This window comes from Dreissena polymorpha, chromosome 15 (genome assembly GCF_020536995.1).
Source record: "Dreissena polymorpha isolate Duluth1 chromosome 15, UMN_Dpol_1.0, whole genome shotgun sequence".
Classification (NCBI taxonomy): Eukaryota; Metazoa; Mollusca; class Bivalvia; order Myida; family Dreissenidae; genus Dreissena; species Dreissena polymorpha.
This window is the reverse complement of record NC_068369.1, coordinates 41550908-41560298: the sequence shown is the minus strand read 5'-3', so window position 1 is coordinate 41560298 and position 9391 is coordinate 41550908.

Here is a 9391-nt window from a genome sequence, read left to right as displayed (position 1 = left end):
CGAACAAACGCATTCAATGTATATTTGATTGGATATTTAAGATCGCATGCATTAAATTAAGAAATATGACTTTAAAGGGGCCTTTTCACAGATTTTGGCATTTTTTAACTTATTCATTAAATGCTTTATATTGATAAATGTAAACATTGGATCGTAAAAGCTCCAGTAAAAAATCAAGAATAAAATTAAAAAAAGGAAAAGAACATTGCCCGGAGCAGTTTTCAAACCAGTGACCCCTGGAGTCCTGCCAGAGTCCTGAAGTAAAAACGCTTTAGCCTACTGAGCTATTCCGCCGACTACACATACTTGACGTATTTTATACCTTATATAAACAATCTTCGTAGTTTCACAAAATTTAACGACAAAAACAGAACTCTCCAAATTATTCAATCGTTTCGCGTTGCAACGCTTTATAATTTTTAGGTTTTAAAATCGTCAAAAGATGCATATAATGGCTATATTAGACCATGGTAAATGTTCAGTAATACTGTTTCCTCACAAATATCATAACTAAAACGAAAATTTGCGAATCTGAAACAACTTTTTTCAATTTTGTCAATTTACCAAAGCGTGAAAAGATCCCTTTAAATGTACGATTAATCGTGCAAAAACTTGCGAGTTTTAATGCAACTCTTTGGAACTATTTTATTGCCCATTTACGCAGATGGAATCATTCCACGCACTTACAAATGTAAACAATTGAACATCATGTTTATTGAGTGACGTTAGGAATTGCTTCGACGTGTGTATGTATGTTGGTTTCTTAACATAAAAAAAACATATCAATTTTATAATAATGAATTAAGACTGATATAAGATATCATGGTATGAGATGGTTTTCTTTAAGGCAGTGAATGCAATGTAACCGTCGTGCAAGAGATTGTTAGTATACTGTAGCCTCAATGATGAACGCTTGGTATGATCATGACATGAATGAGACGCTTTCATAACAATAGTCCGTTCTGAGCCCAACACAGAGGTGAATGTAATGTAACCGTCGTGCAAGAGATTTACATTTTGTCTGTTTTGTGGTCACCATTCCGGACAGGTGTTTTTTCCGGATAATCTCATCCCCCCCCCCCCCCCGCAGCATTTGACCATATAAAAAATTAAAAAGTATTTCAGTACAAAACAAATAGCTGGAAATTGCAGCTATCATTCAAAATTCGTCCCAACTGTCGTCAATCTAATCTTATTAGGTAGGAGTGCTGGACACACTCCGGGTTCCAACATTATGCAGCCTCAGCGCGAAGGTAACTCGTTACCTTGGAAAAACACGAATACACAGACTGGGTGCAGCCTAGGCGCGTATAGACTCACACAAGGCAACAAACTCAAGTGCGGGCACAATCATTTAAAATTTACATATTGAATACGATATTCTAACAGAAATTACACAACCACCTAAGTGTACATACCATATTTGATATTTCGTTCGATTGTTAGATTTCAGCATATACATGTATAAGGTCATTTCGCTATTAGTTAACTTATCCATATGTTCGTGGGCGAACTCGGATAGTCAAGTGCTCATACGATTGAGCTCACATGGTCCGGCTATGTGCTCATACCTCCTTTCGAGAATCATCATGAAGGTATTGCCATACTTTATGAACAAGAATGTGACCCGCCTCCCAGTTTCGCTCAATGGGTCAAGTAACCCACGGGTACTACTTCCCCGTACCCCTAAACTTTTTTTCGTACCAAAAATGTTTCGTACGCAAATTCTTTCGTACCAATTTTTTTTTCGTACCCAAAATTTTCGTACCCAAATTTTTTATCGTACCCAAATGTTCGTATCAACATACACAATTGTGGTGATATAGATAGACTTAAATTGATGTTTTATATCCATCCTCTTCAAAAGCATCGTCACACCAGTACTGTCAGTACTTTGATTACGCCTTTTGATTATAAACAACCATCAGCTAAATCATATTTTCATATGTGTAAATAACACATTTATGAAAGTCAAATGAATTAACAAGCAATGTATGTCCCCTACCGGCTCTACCATTGTCAAAAATTATCCAGATCCATTTTCAGCAGTATTTCTAGTCTATTTGTTGCCAAAGCAACCAGAATTTTTGACGTGCTTAATGTCCATATTGCCATATATCCATGTTTCAAGTTTCATGAAAAAATATGAAGAACTTTAAAAGTTATCGCAGGATCCAGAAAAGTGTTACGGACTGACGGACAGAGCGAAAACCATAGTGGTGAAACCGGTAGGGGACAAAAAAGCAACTTGGTAAAATACAAACATCATAAATGTCAATTATTGTTAATATGAATGTTGATACATGCACATAAAAATGGTTGTAATGAACAATTATTAATAACAAAGTGCTTTTACAAACATTTTTGCATGTGCTTCAAGAATTTTGTAGTGAATAAAATACTGTGTGGCTGTGAAATTCAAGAAATGCAGAAGGTACCTCAGAAGTGAAGTTTGGGCATACCATCCAACTTTTTATCAACTTTGATGGCCCCTAAATTACTCTAATCATGCTGGGATGCTGACTGCAGCACACATTAGTGGGCATCTTGCCATTATCTGTAACTGTACATATGATAAGCACTGACCAGCCCGAATGAGCGCTTTTCATGGCATTATTCTCTGGACTGAAATCATTTTTGTGCAAAAAAATAAAAATAAGTATGGACATGACATGATTACTTGACATTGCACATGTTCACGTTATTTCCGCGCGTTGTTGTAGCAGAAAAGCATCAAATTTATGCATTTTCAGTTGAGCCCAATGTTAGGAATTGATTGTTATAGTTAACCGGAACTGAATGAGCATTTTCACATGTTGTATGCCAATGTTCAATTCGTTTCATTTAATTAAAATCATGACCATACCGATTACAAACTTTTTTTAATAGACGCCGAAGACGGCAAATGTTTAAATTCTCAATCAAAACTTTTTCAATACGGCGAGAAATCTTTTCACATTTTGCCGTTCTCATAATAAAATTATTTATCCTATTATTTAACATAGTTGAGTTGTCATAACACTGGTACTAATGGTATGACTTCAATAGAGTGGTCCGATCTTATGAAATGTAATTTGTTTGACCTAGGTTTGACCTAGGTACTAAAGTATCGGTGGATTAATTGTTAGCAAAATCGATTGTGATTGGGTTTAACTTGTATTTATCCAAAGGGTTTGTTAAAATCTGTCTTAGTTTTACAACAGCATTTCAAAATGGCATAAAGGCTTAAGCTATTATAATAATAGCATTACTGCAGGGCGTCCATCTGAACCAAACAATTACGCAGTTTCTGCATGACTTGTACGTTCGGTCAAGTTTCTCGATGGATCAGTTAGAATCAACAGCACATACATGTGTATCATTTAAAAGGATATTAACGAATGGTCGGATATACAACTCCACACACACGAACACACTTATACACACTGTGATTTAGTATACGAATACTCGGAGGGAAAACAACAACACACACACAAAATTTTCCTCGTTTATAAGGCACCACCTGAATAGACAAATCCTGCAGGATCAATCTGCTCAGGGTGTACTTTAAGGGGAAGACAAAATTTAAGGGGCACTTATCCGGGTCATCAATTCTGACAAGTGGACATTACTTCGCCCCCTAATTTTTAGCAGGAGGGATGTTCTCCGCCAAATAAAAAACATTGAGGGGGTCATATATCCGCCCAGTGAAAAATCTTTGAGGTGGCACCTCTCCGGGGGGGGGGGGGCGCCTATCCTAGAGTCAGAGTTTTGTAGTACATTTAATAGTCGCCGAGCCGACAATGACCAATCGAACTATAACAACCGTTTTCAGGAGGTTTTTTACGCAACTCTTTCAAATGTAGAGCTGATGTTTATGCTCCCGGTAGGATGGCATATAGCAGTCGGACCGTCCGTCCGTCCGTCTGTTCATCCGTCCGGCATTTCATTTTCCGGCTTTTTTTCAAATAGCTTTAAGATATTGACTCAATATTTGGTGTGTGAGTCTAGCTACATGACTTACAGATGAAGTGTCAGTTTCGTTCCGGTTCATTTATTTTTGAGAAGTTATGGGCCTTGGACAAAGACGATTATCAACATCACCGCCTTATTGCTTCCAACATTATTCGTTTTTCACAAATTATTAACGTCAGCAATGTCCAGACCTACGAACTCCTGTGTCAGTTGTTTCCACTCGCTGCTTCTCTTTCCTTGGTCAATCAAAAGACCTGTTTAATCAAGCAATCAAGATCCCAAGGGGTAATTGACTGATCGGGGATGTGGGTACCAGGAGATAAGAAAACATTGCCTAAGGGCTTATCTCCACCGGCGAGTAAATTAGCGCTAATCCTTTTGTTTAACAGGGACAAGAAAACACGTCTGCTCTTTTGTATTGAGTGAAAGTGTACTGTGTTTCAGGAGAGAACAATTTGCAGTAGGCCCATTATTTAAAAAAAACATAACTCAACAGCCAGCTGGGAGGGCCCGGGCCCCTGGGCCCACCCCCTGGGTACGGGCCTGACTCAAACAGCCAAAAGCCCGTCATAAAGCTATAGTATCATTGCCAAAATTAAAAATAACGGACACGATCAGTATCTCAGCCACTCTGTGTGAAAACGGGTATTCATGCATGTGCGTAAAGTGTCGTCCAAGATTAGACTGTGCAGTTCGCACAGGCTTATCAGGAACAACACTTTCCGCATAAACTGGTTTTTCGCTAAGTAAAGACTTCATTAAAACGAAAAAAACAATAAAAGCAAAAAGTGTCGTCCCTGATTTGACTGTGCGCACTGCACATGCTAATCTGGGACAACACTTTACGCACAGGCGTTAAGCCCCATTTAACAGGGCTAATTTATTGAACGTCTCTGAAACCGGTATTTCCTTCAAATATTGCACATTTTCCTAATCCACGATGTTCTTAAAAAAGTCTTAACTTGAATAGCGAACACCGTAGCTTATGTCCCAATCCACAGGTGCAGACGGCGCTATTTGGTGTAAACATTAATGTTTTTTCCATGAAATTTCCTTGCTAGAAAAGTTTGGCTTACAATCATGACGGTACTAAATATACATGTATATAGAAGCTTATCATTCTATTATTATAAATTGACAAGAATTCTATAAAGTTTATGTGGCATACTATTTATGCTATCTCAACTTGTTTATATGGAAATTAATAGATGTACATTGAACAAGTAAGGCATATTCAATTGTTTACTTCTGAATAATGTGATATGTGTAATGGACAATATCTTCATTATAATTTTATATAACATAATTATAATTATGCTCTGAGATCATTACATACTCTTCGCATTTATATACTTTCCATTGCATAGTTTAATTAACATTAATAAATAGGTTGTTCAATTCAATAATAAACTATGTACATGTTCTGTTCTGTTAATTTTATTTTAATCCATCATTCAAATACAAGCACGATGCTCTTTATTAAAATGTGCTTTAGTTAATTTATATTATCTCTTTGATACCTATTAAAATGCATTCCCCTGTATTTTTCTACAATCAAATTATTCATTTAGTGTGTGAGCGATGTTTAACCCTCTGAATTATCAGCATTCTACAGCAATCTCTTGGAATTAGATATGGCCAATAAATCCCCTAATGTTATGACTTCCAAGAGTGACCAGCGTTTCATACCACCTTGATAATGACCCCTGAACAGTTAAATAGATAAGACCTGATCTTGTTGAATCTATGGAGAAAGGAATAACCGAGTAGGACTGAAGTGGTAAGATTGTTGCTGTATTTCTGATGGATTACACGTATTTAGATAAGTAAGACAGAAAACATATGCTAATGTCAGCAGATAGCTATCAGTGGAAAATGCAACAGTATTAGACTTGACTCAACAAACCGTCAAGGTTGCATAAATAAGCCTTTCATGGTAGATATAAACATCGAAATTATGGGTCCTTACATTTATTAATTAATAGTTTAGATAATAATATGTGAATTATTACACAGTTGCCCACGGTCAGGATTGTTTTGGTTTTTTACTTGGATTAAATAAAGGAATTAAATGTATTGATCAAATGTTAAACAACCTGTAAAAGCCACCGAAACATTCATTCATTCGTACATAATAGTTATCAATATGCGACAGTTTTCGTGTAATAATATACAAATGACTGGCAACGCGACATCGGTTGTGTAGATAGGTTTTACTACGAACACGAAGGTGACAGTTATCATGTCATAATATCATAATACTTATAAATGGATATTATACATCTGTAGTTTTAGTTCTACTCATATTATTATATTTTTTTTTCTCATTTTTAATTTGTGTAGAAAAATATGCAGATAAATTTAAAACCTTATTTTGCGAATTTAATTAAACTTTTGGAATTGTATGTAGTTAACACTATGCAAATTAATCTACTTTTTTCAAAACAAAGACATTAACATTTGATTTAGAATGCAGACAGTATCAGTACTTAAGTTTTTTGGTAATACCGCATCCACATCAGGCGTCGTTACGGTGGTTACGGTGGGGCGAGGCCGCGCGGATGACGGGATAGCTTAACAAAGCTTAACAAACTGCGTGAAACTTTACGAGCTCTTCAATTCAATACATTATACAATTACTGTGCACACTGGTATTATGGTCGAGAAGCAAACTACAGCATGTCCACGTTTTAAGACGGTGGTCCGATAGCCGAAAGGATTAAAAAACTACACATCGGAATTTCGTACCGTCCTTGAACTCATTGACATTTGCCCAATAACTCATTTGTAAACATGATGCAAACTAGTGCAAATTAACATTATTTTATGAATGATCATTACATTCAAATTGTTATTACTTCACTGAACAAATTAATCAGAGATGTTTTACCTCAGTCCTCTTTAGTAAGATTATTTTGTTTCAGCTATAGTGCTGCAGATGAGAGATGCAATAGCATGGTGATCCGTTTACACGTATAATCAGCTGTTGTCGTATATAAAATATAAACCTTTTAAGATTAATAAATTAATCAGAGGAGCATTGGTCCGAAACAACATGTCAATACGTGCATGTTCACCCAATACCGATAATGCAAGTACAACATGTATAGTAAAACAAATTATGATGAGTGTCTGAGATCTAGCGTTGAAACGAACATTATGACGGGCAAAATGACGTTTTTTTGCGGACGAACAGCGACAAGGAAGGAGCGATTATCGCTGATATTCGTTTCAGATCCACTAAATTTCACAAGTCGAAATTTCGGACTCGGCGCAGACTCCTTCTTTGGAGAGCTTAAATAACCTGTCAGTTAGTTAAATTACCTGACTTGTATATATGGAAAGCTTAAAATAGCAATTCCTAATGAAAGCTTGTTTTATTTAAATGTATTTTATTTCTGCATTGTACATGAGAAAATTAATTATATTGGTAGATAAAGAAAAAACAACAACCCAGGTTAAGTGTTTCATTCATAAAGAAGAGCTTCTCATAAAATCATATGGCCTGCACACGGGCTTGACAAGTACATACACTTGTGCCACTGACTTTAATGACCTCGTAGTTTTCAGTTATATATTTCGGTTGCAATAACTTTTATTATTCATTGCTGTTATTACATACTGATCTTTCGATTTAACGAGGGATTTAACGGTCTTAATGGAACTGTGCAGTTGTTTGGTCACGACCAATGTCCTGAAGTAAGGATTTTACAACTTATACTATTTGCAAAGCTGGCATTAAACTAAAACATATTAAAAATGCCTTTGGATAAATACAAATTAAACACAACCAGTTTTCAATAATATTAATATGCCAGTATTTTCATATCGAGGTAAACTCTCCTGTCAATTTTTCGGAACAATTGAAATTGGTCATTACATTAAATGGCATATGTCGAATAAAAATTCACACCAATTGGGAAAACTTTTTATGAGTTTTTAGAATCACCTAAAAAGATAACATAATTTCTGACCTGTATTGAGCGCGCTAAGCATGTTAGGATAGAACTACTTTTAAACTAGGAGTCATGAACACGGAAGTCACAGCTTAAAAATCTACAAAAAACTTGATTTATCTATCAATTATTTTCTGGTGTACATGACTTGTACACAAGATATTGTTAAATTATATTGGTTATGTTACTGTGGTAAATGTGGCATTGTTTTTGCACGGTAATTATGTGTAATGTAACGTATATTTGAACATTATCTATTGAACGTTTGAAAAAATCATTACCTGTATTTACTAAAAGAACAGCTTCATGATGTGGCATTATGTTTACAAAAACAACAATTTAATGGTGTAACCTAAATACAAGTTATTAATATATTTACCCAGCCGACTTCTCCATGTACTCTCGGGCCGATAGGCCAAAATGTCATTTGTTAATTACAGTACTCAGTTAATTAGCTAGACTTTTCCGGTTTATGTTACGCACTTTACCGTATTACATACGACCGTCTAGTGATACATGTGTAGATAAACGGGCACTTTTGGTGTTAGAATTGAGGGCAGTCCACGTAAGACAACTGTACAGAGAGGTAGTAATTTATTGCTGTCGCGGGCGAGGCCGCAAGGGTCTTGCTGTTATCTTGTACATTACGAAAATTAGAAAGCGTTTGTGTTAAACATTAGTCAACAAAAATAAATCGCGATGAAAACAGAAATGGACTCGTGTACTTTATTGAGTTTTACTGACTATCTTAAACACAAATTTTACATTTTTTTAAATAAAATTGTTTGGTGGAAATAACTTATTTATGTTATTTACGCATCGCAAAAGCTACTAACATGGTATGGAGCTGCACGTGCTTCCACTGGTTCAAACATGCACGTCCTCCACGATTTATAGAACCTTATTTGCTTACGTTTTTTGAATAGTTTTAACGTGCTTTTGGATTTGGCCCCTTGTTTTAACACCCTTATTATTAAAATGGAACTTTTCTATGTAATGCACTTATTGATGCAGATCATGAAATTGGGTCATTTAACTATTATTTATGTTTCTATATCAACAAAACTATAATAAAGAGACATAAAGAAAGAACTTTGATTCTTTAATAAACTGCTTTATGTACTCTGTCTATCCCTATGTTAACTTTGTCAATTATTTGTTTAGGTGGTAGTTTTCCAGCATCCCAAAAGGTACATGCAAACATTCTTTTTAACGCATATGCGCTCTACAAATAAAAATTACTTACTTAAGTAGAAACTTGATAGAAAGTGTAGTATATCTTCAAATAAACTTTAATTAAAAATCAAATAAATAATATAAGTATTTCCTGTTGACTATATGGACTAGCTACATTTTGTAAAAGCCCCTTTCATATCGATATCAACGTCTTTCATATAAATTTTCCTTATAACCTTATGATACACAATGTTTAACTTTGAGCTTTGTTCGGTCGAGATGGTGGTGACCTGATCCTTTTGTTG